General features: G+C 43.2%; 1 long non-coding RNA gene across 1 annotated transcript; it reads right to left on the bottom strand.

Moving 5' to 3' along the window:
* Window positions 1-523: 523 nt before the first annotated feature.
* Window positions 524-4700, bottom strand: LOC118013721. Its single transcript, XR_004680101.1, has 3 exons — window positions 4677-4700; window positions 1008-1272; window positions 524-647 (listed from the first exon to the last, which is right to left on the bottom strand). It is a non-coding gene; the product is annotated as an uncharacterized LOC118013721 (long non-coding RNA).
* Between the last annotated feature and the right edge of the window lie 8985 nt (window positions 4701-13685).

Raw genomic sequence — 13685 nt, 5'->3', positions numbered from 1 at the left:
TCTTGGAAGACTCAAATGTTTTAACAATCTTCAAACATATGACATCAAACGTGCCATTTTCCCTTCATCCACCAACTTTGTACTTTCATCCAAAAAAAAAAAAGAAAAGAAAAGAAAGAAGAGAGGTACTGAGTCCATCTGGCATGATATGCTTTGAATAAAAGCCCATCTGCTTATTATTTCTAATTTCATTGTCCTCTAGAATGTTTACAGAAGTTTCTTTCAATATTTATTGCACCGTGTTTCTAATTACAGATCCAGACCATCCACGCAGACTTGGTGGGGTGCTGGGCTGGGATGTAGGTGTCTTTCTCGTTTTCATCTCCACACTGCTTTACTCTGGGGGCACCATGTGGCCCTCGGCCGTCATCACGCCACCCTGGTGTAATGCTGCAGAGGCGGATTCTGACAATCAGCCCCTTTATCCTGAGTCTCCCTGGGGACTTGCAAAGCCGCCTCTGATGAATTTTTGCCTGCCTCAACACCATTATTGTCACAGGAAGGATGGAGATAATTACCCGGTTTATTATCCTGAGGCTGGCTTCATCTGGGGGCCCCGTGATCACTGGGAACAGAAGGCTCATCTCTGTCTTAGGGAGTCCTGAATAGGTGGGTAAAAGATTCACATTCTCCAAATGGTGGTATCTCTGAAAGACAAGGGATGATCTCTGCAATGAAAATACTTCCAACTGGATCCTTTTTAAATTACCTCTCTCCCCCAAAATGCCCCCCTAAGCCAAAATGCTGTTTTAAATTAAGCTCTTTTCCTCCCCAAATAAGTTCCCATTTCTGATCTCCCCAGTTCTCTCATGATGCTTTATTCTTCTCATCTCATGGCACATCACCCCCCACAACAAAGCAAGTCCCGTTACTCCCTCTTTGTGGCATCTTAATGCTTTTCCCATCTGTCCCACTCCATTACCCAGTTTCCACCTAATATCCCATTGTCTCCATTCCTGCAGGACCTCCTCGTCTCCTAGTCTCTCCCGACCCCACCCACCATGTACCTGAATCTGGAATAATCCACATAAAATCCATCAAAATCCACATATTGATTTCATCACTCTCCAATTCAGCAATACTGTGTGAGTGCCCTTTGCTTTCAGGATGACGTCTCCATACCAGCTGCCGGGCAGGATCTCCACCATCGGGCCTCACAGCCCCCCACCAGCTGGGCATCCACTGAATCCTCCTTCTAGCCACATAGGAGTGCTCTGGGCTCTGCAGTCTCAGCTCTTGCTCACACACTGACTTCCCAAGCATGTGGAAAACCTGAGAAAGAAAAAAAAGCAGTATTTGAGGGGCGCCTGGGTGGCTCAGTTGGTTAAGCATCTGCCTTCAGCTCAGGTCATAATTCCCAGGGTCCTGGGATTGAGTCCCACATGGGGCTCCCTGCTTGGTGGGAAGTCTGCTTCTCCCTCTCCCCAACTCATTCTCTCTCTCTCTCAAATAAATAAAAATTTTTTAAAAAGACAGTATTTGAGGTGATTCTTAGTGCAGACAGACATCTAGGAGTTAAAAGTGAATTCTACCCTATTTTTGTATGTGGCATATCATGATGCTCCTTATTCTGATACTCCCCCAGATCCTGGAAAAATGTTCCCACTGTGTCGTCCACTAAATAGACCACAGCTCTCCCTCAATGATTCAGAAGGAAGTTCTAGCCAAAAAAAAAAAAAGGAAAGAAAAGAAAAGAGAAGAGAAGGCATGATACAGGAAAGGCAGTGAGTATGGGTTAAAAAGAAAGGATTTGGAATTAAGTAGAACTGTATTCAAACCCCAGTTCAGACACTTACTAATGCTTGGCATTAGTTGAGCGCATCACTTAACCTGCCTGAGACTGCCTCCTTATCAGCAAACAGGGCTAATATTGCCTTGCAGGGTTGGTGTGAGAGCCAAAGTCAACACACTTGGTGTTTATTTGTTAACCCAAGTGAGAGCTGGTAAGAATCTGAACTAAGACCTATTGGTAAGATTGAAAGGAGTGAAGACATTTCAGAACTATTTAGGAGGTGAGATCATCAGGATATGGGACTCGTTAGGAAGAGAAGGGAGAGGAGGCAGCGATGAATGAGTCCCAGATTTCTGTCATGAATGAAAAGTCAAGATTTGATTGGTAAGTTAGAAATCCTAAGAGTATTAGGGTGCCTGGCTGGCTCAGTCAGTGGAGTATGCGACTCTTGATCACGGGGTTGTAATTTCATGCCCCACATTGGGTGTAGAGACTACTTAAAAATAAAATCTTTAAAAAAGAGTATTTAGATTTATATGATACTTTTTCTGTGCAACATTACAGATATTCTCAAATTTCAGACAATGCTAAATAGAGGTTTCATCATACCAAATGGATAACAAAGAAAATACTTATTTCTAGATACTGAAGCCTCAGATGGACAAGTTTTTCAGGTAGCAATAGATCTTGTATTCAATTGAAGCATCTACTACTGATGTCCAGTCCCCTGGAGATGACAACCTCTAAAAAGAAGACCAGATGGAAGGGGAAGATCCATCTGGAAGCAAAGACTGTCATATTGGTACAGGATAAATGCCTGTGGTCCCAATGGTGGGAATGTGATCAGAACAACACTGGAGAAAGTGGGCAAGTGAACTGCTGCAACTTGACCGCACTACTGCTAACAAGTCCCAAAACCAGAGCGATGAAGGACTACGCCTTGGGGCTGACCCTACTTGAAACTCTTCATAAAATTTTCAATCATAAAATAGTCCAACATGAGTTCAAGATTTCCCATCTTGGTCATTCTGGATCATTCATTTTTTTTTTTTTGGTCAGGTTCTACTAACTGGAACCAGAAAAGTCTACATGAGAAAATGGAAGATGGGGGGTTGGAAATGTCAGGCTTAGGGATGTGGTCTGTATTTGTAAGCAATAGGGAGTGACTGAAGGTTTTAGAGCAAAGCCATGATGAGATGCAAGCGAATTTTTAAGAACAGTCTGGCAGAGCTGGGCAAAATGAATTGACTCAAAAACCACTCAAATACTGAATTATTGTTGTCATTCTAATTCGACTTTTCACTTTCCCCATTAATTGCATCTTTAAACTCTGGTCCCTCTAAACCCCCGACAATATTCTTTCCTGAGAGTTTCTAACTCTCTTGTCTCAATGATTTTCAACAGAGGAGAGGCACAGGATTTGGAAGTCAGTTGGCATTTCTTATTGAGATAGTTGCTATATTCACAAGTTGGGGCGGAGAGTGAGGTAGGTAAACTGGGGTTTATTTCCACAGAAGTCAGTGATGCCAAGTATCCTCAAGACACTAAGAAGCCACATGCAAAGACTCATCCTGCCCAAAATGCCTGCAGTGCCCTGGGTGAGAGGCATGATATTTGATCTCTTTTTGCTGCCCCTATCTTTGTCTTCCATAAATTTTCTCCTTCTGTCTATCACCAGGCATCCTGCCAGTTGCCTGATTAGCAGGTTAAATGGTCACTCAACTGTCATCGAACTCCTCCCTCAATTCAGGAGCAACTGGAGGAAAGCCAACATCCATTATTGACCTAGTTGCACAGCACTTAAGATTTCCACAGTGCTTTGCAATGGTTTCTATTAGCTAATTCTCATGTCAACACATGCATTGAGTTAGTTTTGTTATTCGTGGTTTGCCAGTGGAGAGACTCAAGTCCAGAAGATTTGGAAACCTGTTCATGTCTCTTACATTTAATTCAAAGAACCAAATTGTGGGAAGCTCTTTTCAAAGTCCCAATAATTTTCTCATACCTCTAGGACATTCACTTAGTAGGGTGCCATTGGTGACAAAATTTAAATATAAATGTCCCTTGCTTTTGGCATTTAAATACTTTGAAGGCCTAGTGATGAAAAGTGAATTGCCCTCTCCACTGGTTTTCATTATATTGAAGATATATTCAAGGTTTTTTTTTTTTAATCTCTCTGAAAAGCTGAATGTTTTATTGCCATCTCTATGGACCTCTCTTTTGATGTCTGTTACGTTTCACTTTGTATTACTTGGCCCCTTTGGGGGACTGTTGTCCTTCCTAACAGATGGAAAGTGTTTTGAGGGCAAACTGTCTTTTTCTTTGTATTTCTCCAGACACTATAATAGTGCCTTGCCTGTAGTAATGACTTATTAAATATTTGCTGATAGACTGGTGCTCAAATTGTTGGCCAATTCCACAGCATAAAAGGTTTTACTTCCTGGGAATCTACTCTTTGAAAAAAAAAAAATTCATCACAAAATATTTTGCAGTATTCTGGCCCTATGATGTCCCTGTTGTGATTAGTTAGCTTTCATCAACACCATCTCTAAGCTCTGGATAGTTCTCTCATGATGAAGGAGTCTCTGATGCCACTACTGCCAGTCCCATCACCTTTTTTCCACCCAGAAATTTACTGTGCCAAGTACGGCTACTAACTTACCCAGTGGGGGTGTTGTAGATAGATGGTCACAATGGGCAGAAACGATCACAATTTTCCACTTGTCACTATGTCCTTGACCTTCGCAATGTAACTTTGCTACATAGCTACTCCTATCAAGATGTAGGGTCTATTTTCCCATCCCTTTGAATCAAGAATAAAAAGGAAATCCCTTAAGTTGATAAAGGAGAAAGGAGATCTGCCCCAAAACCCAGAGGAAACCTCACACATAATCAATGCATTTTTTTTCTAATTCTTTTGAGTATAGTTGACACAAAATATTACCTTGTTTCAGATGTACAACATGATGATTCATCTTCTCTATACATTATGCTGTGCTCACCACAAGTGTAGCTCCCATCTGTCACATACAACAGTATTACAATATCATAATCAATGCATTTTAAAGATTTTATTTATTTGACAGAGAGAGACACAGCGAGAGAGGGAACACAAGCAGGGGGAGTGGGAGAGGGAGAAGCAGGCTTCCTGCAGAGCAGGGAGCCCGATGTGGGGCTCGATCCCAGGACCCTGGGATCATGACCTGAGCTGAAGGCAGAAAGCTTAACGACTGAGCCACCCAGGCGCCCCCATAATCAATGCATTTTAAATGCATTCCTTTTAATACCAGAATAAAACCAAGGTGCTCACTATTGCTACAGGGGCTCTACAGCGTTCTCAGTGTCTTGGCCAATGAAATGAGGCATGAAGATTGTAAGGGAAAAAAGCAAAACTGTAGGGCACCTGGGTGGCTGAGTTGTTAAGCGTCTGTCTTCGGCTCAGGTCATGATCCCAGAGTCCTGGGATCGAGCCCCACATCCGGCTTTCTGCTCAGCAGGAAGCCTGCTTCTCCCTCTCCCACTCCCCCTGCTTGTGTTCCCTCTCTCGCTGTGTCTCTGCCAAATAAAGAAATAAAATCTTAAAAAAAAAAAAAAAAGCAAAACTGTAAATGTTTTCAAAAGCAACACACATGAATTTTATAGAGAAATGTTAAAAATTTTATAGAGAAGTTTTTAAAACCCATTAAATCATATAAGTTCTGATTAGTGGAGAAAAACCCAATGCTCATGGATGAGATTATTTAATACTGTGAAGGTATAAATTCTCCCCCCAAATTAATTCATAAATTTAATGGAATTACAGACAAAATTGCAATAGGCTTTCTTAAACATCTCATCAAACTGATGCTCAAATGAGTATGAAAGAACAAAAGTCCATGAATATTAAAGACAATTTTGAAAAACAAAGGGCAAAATCCATCAATATCTGTATCTAGTTTCCCAGGACTGCTGTTAATAAATTACCACAAACTGGCTTAAAGCAACAGAAATCTATTCTCTCAGTTTTGGAGACGAGAGGTCCAAAATCAAGGTGTTGGCAGAGCCACATTCGCTCTGGAAGCTCAAGGGGAGAAGCCATTCCTGGCCTCTTCCAGCATTCTTCGGCTTTCCTCGGCTGGGGCTATCACTCCCTCTCTGCCTCTGTATTCACGTGGCCTTCTTTTCTGTATGTCTCCATCTTTCCCTCTTCTGTCTCTTGTAAGGATACTTGTCATTGGACTTAGGACCCATCTAGGTAATCCCCTTAAATTTCATCTCAAGATCCTCAATTTTTTGTATCTCTAAAGACAAGACCTCAAAAACACAAGCCATATGGTAAAAAAAAAATTGGCAATTTTGATTACATTAAAATTAAGAATCCCGGAGCGCCTGGGTGGCTCAGTTTGTTAAGCATCTGCCTTTGACTCATGTCATGATCCTGGGGCCCTGGGATCAAGCCCCATGTTGGGCTTCCTGCTCAGCGGGGAGTCTGCTTCTCCCCTCCCTCTGCCTGCTGCTCTGCCTACTTGTGCTCTCTCACTTTCTCTCTGTCAAATAAATAAATAAAATCTTTTTAAAAAATAAAAATAAAAAAATAAAATTAAGAATCCCTTCTTCCTTATAGAATTCCTAATAATATATGTAGATACTCAAAGGTCTAGAAGGTGAAGCTTAATTCCCCTCCCCTTCAGTGTGAGCTGAACCTCATGACTCACTTCCAAGAATAGCATATGGAAAGGAAAAAAAGCTTAATTTTACAATGGAGAAAACTAGCAGACATCCCCCAAGTGGTCAAGGTTAACATTTACCAGTGATAAGTCATATTGATATCATAAACCCCTTGATATATGATAAGCACATTTTACTTTTCAGTGTTCTTCCAAGAAATGCATAAGCCCCGTCTAATCATAAAGAAAACAGCATTCAAACTCAAATTGGAGAGATTCTACAAAATGCTTCAACACTATGAAGATCATGAAAAACAAGGAAAGACTGAGAAATTGTCATAGATCAAAGGAGACTAAAGAGATAAGGCAATTGAATGCAATGTGATATCCTGGATTGGATCCTGGGGCAGTAAAAGGACATCAATGGGGGAGAAAAAAAAAAGAAACGGAAATCTGAATAAATCTGTGGTTTTGTTAATTGTATTATACCAAACATTAATTCCTGGTTTTGACAAATGTGCCAAGTTATATAAGATGGTTAACATTAGAGGGAGCTCAGTAAAAGGAACATGGGAAGTCTCTATATTATCTTTACACGTTTTTGTAAATCTAAAATTATTCTAAAATGAAACATTTGCCATTTACAAAATAATCTCAACAAAAGATATCAGAATAAACTCGTACCAACTAAAACTCATAGAAATTAATGTCTAAATAGACATAGAACTCTAAGAAATTAATGAAAGAGACAAGAAACCCGGTAGTAAAATGGACGAGGATATGACCAGACAAATCCTAGAAGGAGAAATCCAAGTGACCAATAATATATCAAGGGAACCAGAAACATGGTAAATTAAACCAAAGAAATATGTTTATATGAATCAACTTGGGATCCAGATAAGAAGGGCATTGCAGTACTTGGTTTCATTACAATAAGATATACCCCACAGCATAGCATGACACTCAAGAGTAATTCTTTCCAAGACCTTTATAAATCTCCCCAAGTCACAAAGTTCCACTCGATCACATAAGTTCCCCCATAACATGCATATACAATGAGTGAAAAACATGGTTTCTTTGAGCAGCTGGGGGCAGGGTGTTAGACTCATTCTCCAGCATCCTGGCCAGCAAGTGCAATTCTAATTCATGCTTCAACAAAAATACAAATTATAATATATTTTGAACCTGGAGGGTCATTTGCAAATAATGAGAAATGCAAATTTTAAATCAATGTAAGTCCGGGGAGTGCTATAGAGTGATGGCCACTCTGGTGCCCTAGAAGAGTTACTGCAGCATTTTTAAGTGTTTAATGTAATTTCTGAAACAACGGAGGCCGTGAGCAAACCCTGATCATTTTGATTGACCATCCGGCCCGGGGCTCAGACCACTGCAGCACGACTCTAAGCAAATCACGGAAGATTGAAATTCTAAAAGAAGCTGTTGATTTCAAAGCTTTTAATGATTCAAATTTTCAATCAGCAGGTTTTTTTCCCAGTTCATTACCCACAGACTCTGTGGATCAACCAATGTATGCAGCCCATCTCCTCCTTAATTCCTCTCATAATACAATCCTGTCCATCACGTTACCCAGCCCTGGAAAAAAAAAGCCAAGGTCTACATGTTAATTTTACCTTCATTTGCTTGGGCAGCATTCCAAAAGCATGGGAAGCAAAGTACAAACCCCCACCCTCTCAGAAAGCTTCTAAAATGAAGCTGCTGACCAAGCCGTTGATTCCTTAACACAACTGGACTGACGGGAAGTTGAACGTGTGCTGGCAGCATGAGCGAGAGATGCCCATGAACAAAGAGGGGGAGAGGAGGGAATCTTCAGCCTTGAGTCAGAATCATGTCCATCCCACAGTGTCACTCTACCTCGGGAGTCAGGAGATGAAAATAACTTGGCTTTGAAACACCCACAGGCTGTTCGGGAAAGCAGCTGACAATTACAAGTATGAGGGGGGATATGGGGCTGGGCTCCTACTGTGTAAAATTGTGTGTTATTGAATTGATTGAGTCGTCATTCAGAAAAGCTGATTTGGGAAATGAAGCTAGCGGGGAAATAAAAAAAAAGCAGAAATTCAGATAAGATTCATTCAAGTCCTACGACTGGAATCTGTGAAGTTAAAGGGTTGCAGCTTGTGAAGTAATATGATTAAACAGTGGGGTTGAAGGTCATTCCTTATTACCCTTTTCTATAAATTATCCCATTTTCTCTTTGGCTCAGTGACTGTCACTCAGCAGGGTCACTTGCTCACTGAGTCACCTGGAGCTGCGGGCATCCAGGCCTTGGCAATATTAAGTTACATGCAACTGATAAATCACTAAGTTCTACCTCTGAAACTAATGCAAAAAAGAAGAAGAAAAAGGAAAGAAAAAAATGAAATCCCCATATTGTCTTAAAGGTTTCTTAGAACCCATTTCCCAGCCATCACCCATCCTGACCTCCAGCCCTCTCAGTGTCCCCACCAAGGTGTCAGGTCCCATGACTGACAGTGAGTGTGAGATGTAGGGATCCCTGGCCCAGCCTTAGGGCATCTGGTGAGCTAGTCAGCAGTAGCACAAAGGCAGGTGGCAAACTCCTGTTTCATTAGGGTTACCTAGAGAGCCAAGGGAAATCATCTCTGGATTGTGTCTTGTATGTAGCAGGTGCTCAATAAAAATGAGTTCAGTGAATGAAGGAACTGGCAGTTCCCCACAATAGCAGGAGTCAGAAGGAATAAGCATCCAATCAGCATTCACTTCTGACAGACTTGTCCAGAAGAATAAAAGCCCAGCTGAGAGTGGGAACAGAAGGAACAGAGCTTCCTTCCTAGGGGAGAGAACTGGCAGGGAAGAGGCAGGTGTCCAGGACTTCAGCCACAGAGACCGGGGGTCAGAACAGGACTCTGGTCCCAGCAAGGAATGCGAACATGGGGTGAGATGAACACAGCAAGCACAGACGAAGTGCGTGCACACTCACGGTCTGTGGGTGCCTTGGGTAGGGTCAGCCCAGGAATGGACAGGGAGCACTGCAGAGGAGAAGGGGATCTCGGGACCTGCCCCAGCTGAGCAGGGCCCCGGAAGACTGCTGAACCAACTCTCCCATTCATATCTCCACCTTTCAAAACTGGGTCTCAGGCTGGTACGCATTTAAATCGTGAACTTTAATGCAGGAGCCTGCTCTGGTGGAAAGATCACAAATGAGGCAGTTTTGCCGTGACCTTCATGTGCCCTCAGACAAGTCACTTAACTTCTCCAAGTCACAGGTTCCTCCTCATAACTGGGGGCAATGATCTGACTTACTGGAGCATTTGAGGAGTAGGAAGAGTCCACATATGGAAGCACTCAGTAAAGAATGTAGCTATTTGTGTGTTTCGTATTGATTTCAGTGTTGAATTTGTCAAATTGAATTTTCTGTAATCATAGAAATAAAGCTTTAGTTTCGAGAAATTTTAAGCATCACGCAGGCAAAATGAGCTTTGGAGGGAGCCAGAGAGGTCTTCTCTGGGCCCCTAAAATCAGACTGCAATTGGCATCTACCCGACGCAGCTCCACTTAATCAGGCTCTGCTTGAAGCCGTGATCCGCAGACTCATACGATGTACAGCTAAGTATCTGCTGGAGGGCATGTAAATAAAACCTTCACTGAGGTATACAGTTGTTCAGTTTTACAGCCTATTCACACGTAACTTTTATGCTCCTTTATGATATATGGTTTCTCTGCCTTTGGAAGTCTTGGAACATCTTCCATGTCATGTCCTCTAAGTGATGGGCTGATAAACGGTTATTTATTCACTAGTTTATAAACTGGAATGCTGTCGCTGTCCCTAACTCCCAATTAGTGGTCATGGTAACTCTTCCCAACTGGATGCGAGCCAGTTATCCAGCCTTAGTGGCCCAGGGCAGAAGGTTGGGTGGGATGAGGAGGAGCCCATGGTTCCATCATGCTGTCTAAACCAAAGGCTGTGTCTGCCATTGGTGCATCCCATTGTGAGAAAACAGGGTACGCCTGCAGTCTTCCTAGCACATGGCCCATGTCACGAAGGTTCCTGGAAAGAACTTGAGTGCTATAAACAGCACCTGCTACTGAATCAAGTGACTGAACCCTCCGTACTCACCTTCTGCTGGTTTCACACCAAAATGACTGTTCAGCTGCCTGATACAATTGTCAGGCACAGACAAGAAAGTCAAGTATGTCTGTTCCTCTTCCTGCCGACACCACGGATGCTTCTGTGATGGAAGGCGAGTCCCTTCTCCATTCTGGGGGAAGGGACAGTCCACAGCTTGATCTCAGAATGGATCCAAATTTTAATTCACAAGATTGTTGGTTGGAATCTGCAAAGCATTTTTAATAGAAGTAACATTATAAATAAGAGTTTGAAATGGTTACCATGGTTATTATAACAATAGTTCCCAAGTATTGAGTGCTTATTACTTGTGAGAAACTATGCTAAACATTTGCCATGTAATATTCATGAGATACTCACAGTGAGCCCACAACCTGAGGTTGACCCTTTCCATCCATAGCTGAGACTACAAAGGCTCAGAGAGGCTAAGTATCTTGCCCAACATCACAAAGCTGAAGTTTGAAGTGCGTGCTCTTGACCACTCCTCCATGGTCAGTGGAGACCCTTGTGTTTTTCAACCTTCCGTACTCTCTAAATTTAAAAATCAACAGTTTGAACTGTACATTCAGGAAGATATTTTGTCAGCTTTCTAGGCTAGCCCACAAAAATCAGTGTTAACTGTACATAGCTGATTTATGAGGACAGGCATCTACGCAGAGGACCGGTGAAAGATGAGAAAGAATATGGAAACCAGGGGTAGAAGAAGAAGTTAGAGAAAAAAGAAAAGAGGGAAAGCAAACGGAAATGGGAGAGAAGAGTGCTTCATGGAAGAGAAGGTAAAGTGTAGGGCATTCCAGGCAAAGGGGGCGGTTTGAGCAAAATCGTGAAGAAGGCTGGAGGGTGGAGAACATGGAGAGGATCTGTGGAAGGAGGTTGAAAGCTTTGAGTGTCCCATCCAGAAGGCTAGATTCTATTCCATCTCCTGACTAGTGCCACTTTCCACCTCATGTGGATTCCACAAACAAAAATATAATGAACGTTGGAACTGCCGTCAACTGGAAGACAAAAGAAGCAATTGTTGGCACCTACACCCACCAGATTTTTTTTTAAAAAAGGGTGAAATTACTTAAAAGTCATATTTATCTTAAGAACCACTTTGTCCTTTGAAGTAATGAAAAAGATGATTTTCACATTTTCAAAACACTAATGATAATCCAGCACATTAAATTATTACAAATGCTCAGTGTATGTGGTCACAGGCCAGGTCGTCTGGTATGTGTTTTTATTCTGTACGCCATCCTCGACATCCTGACTGTCTCTGCACTCAGCAGGTACTCAGTAAACCTTGGAGACTCGAGTTTCTGGGCGAATCTCCAACCTTGGCAAGTAACTGGAATATTAAGCAGGGAAACTGAGGCAAAAGCCCACTTATGAACGAACTCAGTGGCATTTCAAAAGACTGCCACCTGGAGCCTCCTTGGCTACTCAGGGCTCAGCCTACCGCAAGAAAGAATTGAATGCCAGGCACTGCTCCAGGCACAGCAGAGACACAGACTTGATCAGTGCCCTGCATACCAGGCACTCGAGAAAATCTGTCTCCTAGCATGTCCTTCACGGTCAAAATTAATCCAGGGACCAGTGGAGTGGAGCTTATAGGTGGAGGGCATCCATGAGTCCAGTGCTAAGAGGCTGATGGGGAAGGAGGGGAGGCAACAGGTGCAGGGACCAGGGAAGGGACCCTCCTAGATGAGACCCACATGGTCTTCACTGGCCCTCCAGCTGTGCAAGGAAGGAGCCTCCTCTCCGACACCTAGTGCTGAGACACAAGACAGGATGCTTATTTTAGCTCTGATTTGTTTTGACCTTGTGCCAAGGGAACACATGGTCCCTTGCCAGCCCAAAAAGGGCAAGCCCAAACTCTTGGGCTTCATCCCATCCCTGCTGCAGCCATCCTGGACAACTTCTCGGTTTTTCAAAAGTTGGTCTTCTGTGTAGTCTCCTCCCTCTGAGCGGCACATTCTTCCCACATTGTTCTCCTCTCCACCTTCATCTGCCAGCTTACACAGGACTTCCCACAGGAAGCCTTTCCTCCCAGACCAGGTTGAAGAGCTTGCTCTGTACAACCCATAGGACCTGTTGCCAGCCCTTTTCATAACTCTTAGCACACTTGTAATTATTTATCTCCCACCCCCCTAGACCATGAGCTTTATAAAGCAGGGCTGGTGTCTGTCCTGTTTCCCACCGTATCCTTTGCATCAAGCACAGGACCAGGCACAGGACAGGTGCTCAGCAAATATCTGAACGAGTGAGCAGGTAAGGCTGAGTCCCATCTCTATTGAAGATCAAGTTTCTGGGAATTTGCGTCAGTCTGTTGTGAGTTCCTGAGTCTGGGACAGAGCCTGATCTACAGCATAGCTGTGGTGTCTGGCTTTGCTGCCGAAACATTATAGAAACTCGACTTAAAAGTGGGGGACAGAGGTAGGGAGAGCCCTCTGCCCAACCCTAGAAGACCAACTCGAAGTTCATCTGCCACAGGAAGTCCCTCCCCACAGCAGGCCCAAATCAACTTCCTTTTCTCAAGCCCTACAGGTCTTAATGGCTGTGCCATTCTTTTGGCACTCGTCACCCATTTTTTATGTCTCTCCCATGAGCTCCTTAAAAGTAGAAGCTGTGTCTTCCCTTTCCTTTAATCTCTTGGCTCCTAATTCCCCGCACAAAGTCTGTGCTCGATGTATCTTCATTGAGAGTTAATGAGAAATTGAATTTGTTCCCAAAAAGATTTTTATAAACTCCTTCCCTGACAGACTTGGAAAAATAGGGTAGATTTTTAGGTGTGTGGGAAAAGCCTAACAAGTTGGTAACTGCTGGTAGGTAGAAAGCCTACCATTCTAGGAAAATAGGTGTCCTATCAATACTATAAAAATGAGAAAATGCTCTTTTTGTCTTCCTTCATTTGAGACAAAGCCTGGCTTGTCAGATGTGCTCAGGTTTCAGAGGGTTCTGGAACAATTGGTGGCATTCTGCACTCTCATTTAAGGTAAACACAGCAGTCTCCTGTCCGATTGAGGAAACGCTGAGGACAGGTTCCCCGTAGCCCAGGAAGGATCAGCAGCACCACAGAGGTGGCCCTGTTGCCTCGTAGACGGGGCCTGGCTTCCCCAAGGGTCCTTCCCTGAGGCCCTGTCCCCACACCGACTGGCTCGCTGCCCTGGCCCGGGGATCACGCGGAACATCTTGCTGGGTCTTGGCACCACAGCTCCCT

This window comes from Mirounga leonina, unplaced genomic scaffold, assembly GCF_011800145.1.
Source record: "Mirounga leonina isolate KUSES-001 unplaced genomic scaffold, KU_Mleo_1.0 Mir_154, whole genome shotgun sequence".
NCBI lineage: Eukaryota > Metazoa > Chordata > Mammalia > Carnivora > Phocidae > Mirounga > Mirounga leonina.
The sequence above is the reverse complement of the archived record's forward strand: the minus strand, read 5'-3'. Positions and strand labels throughout refer to the sequence as shown.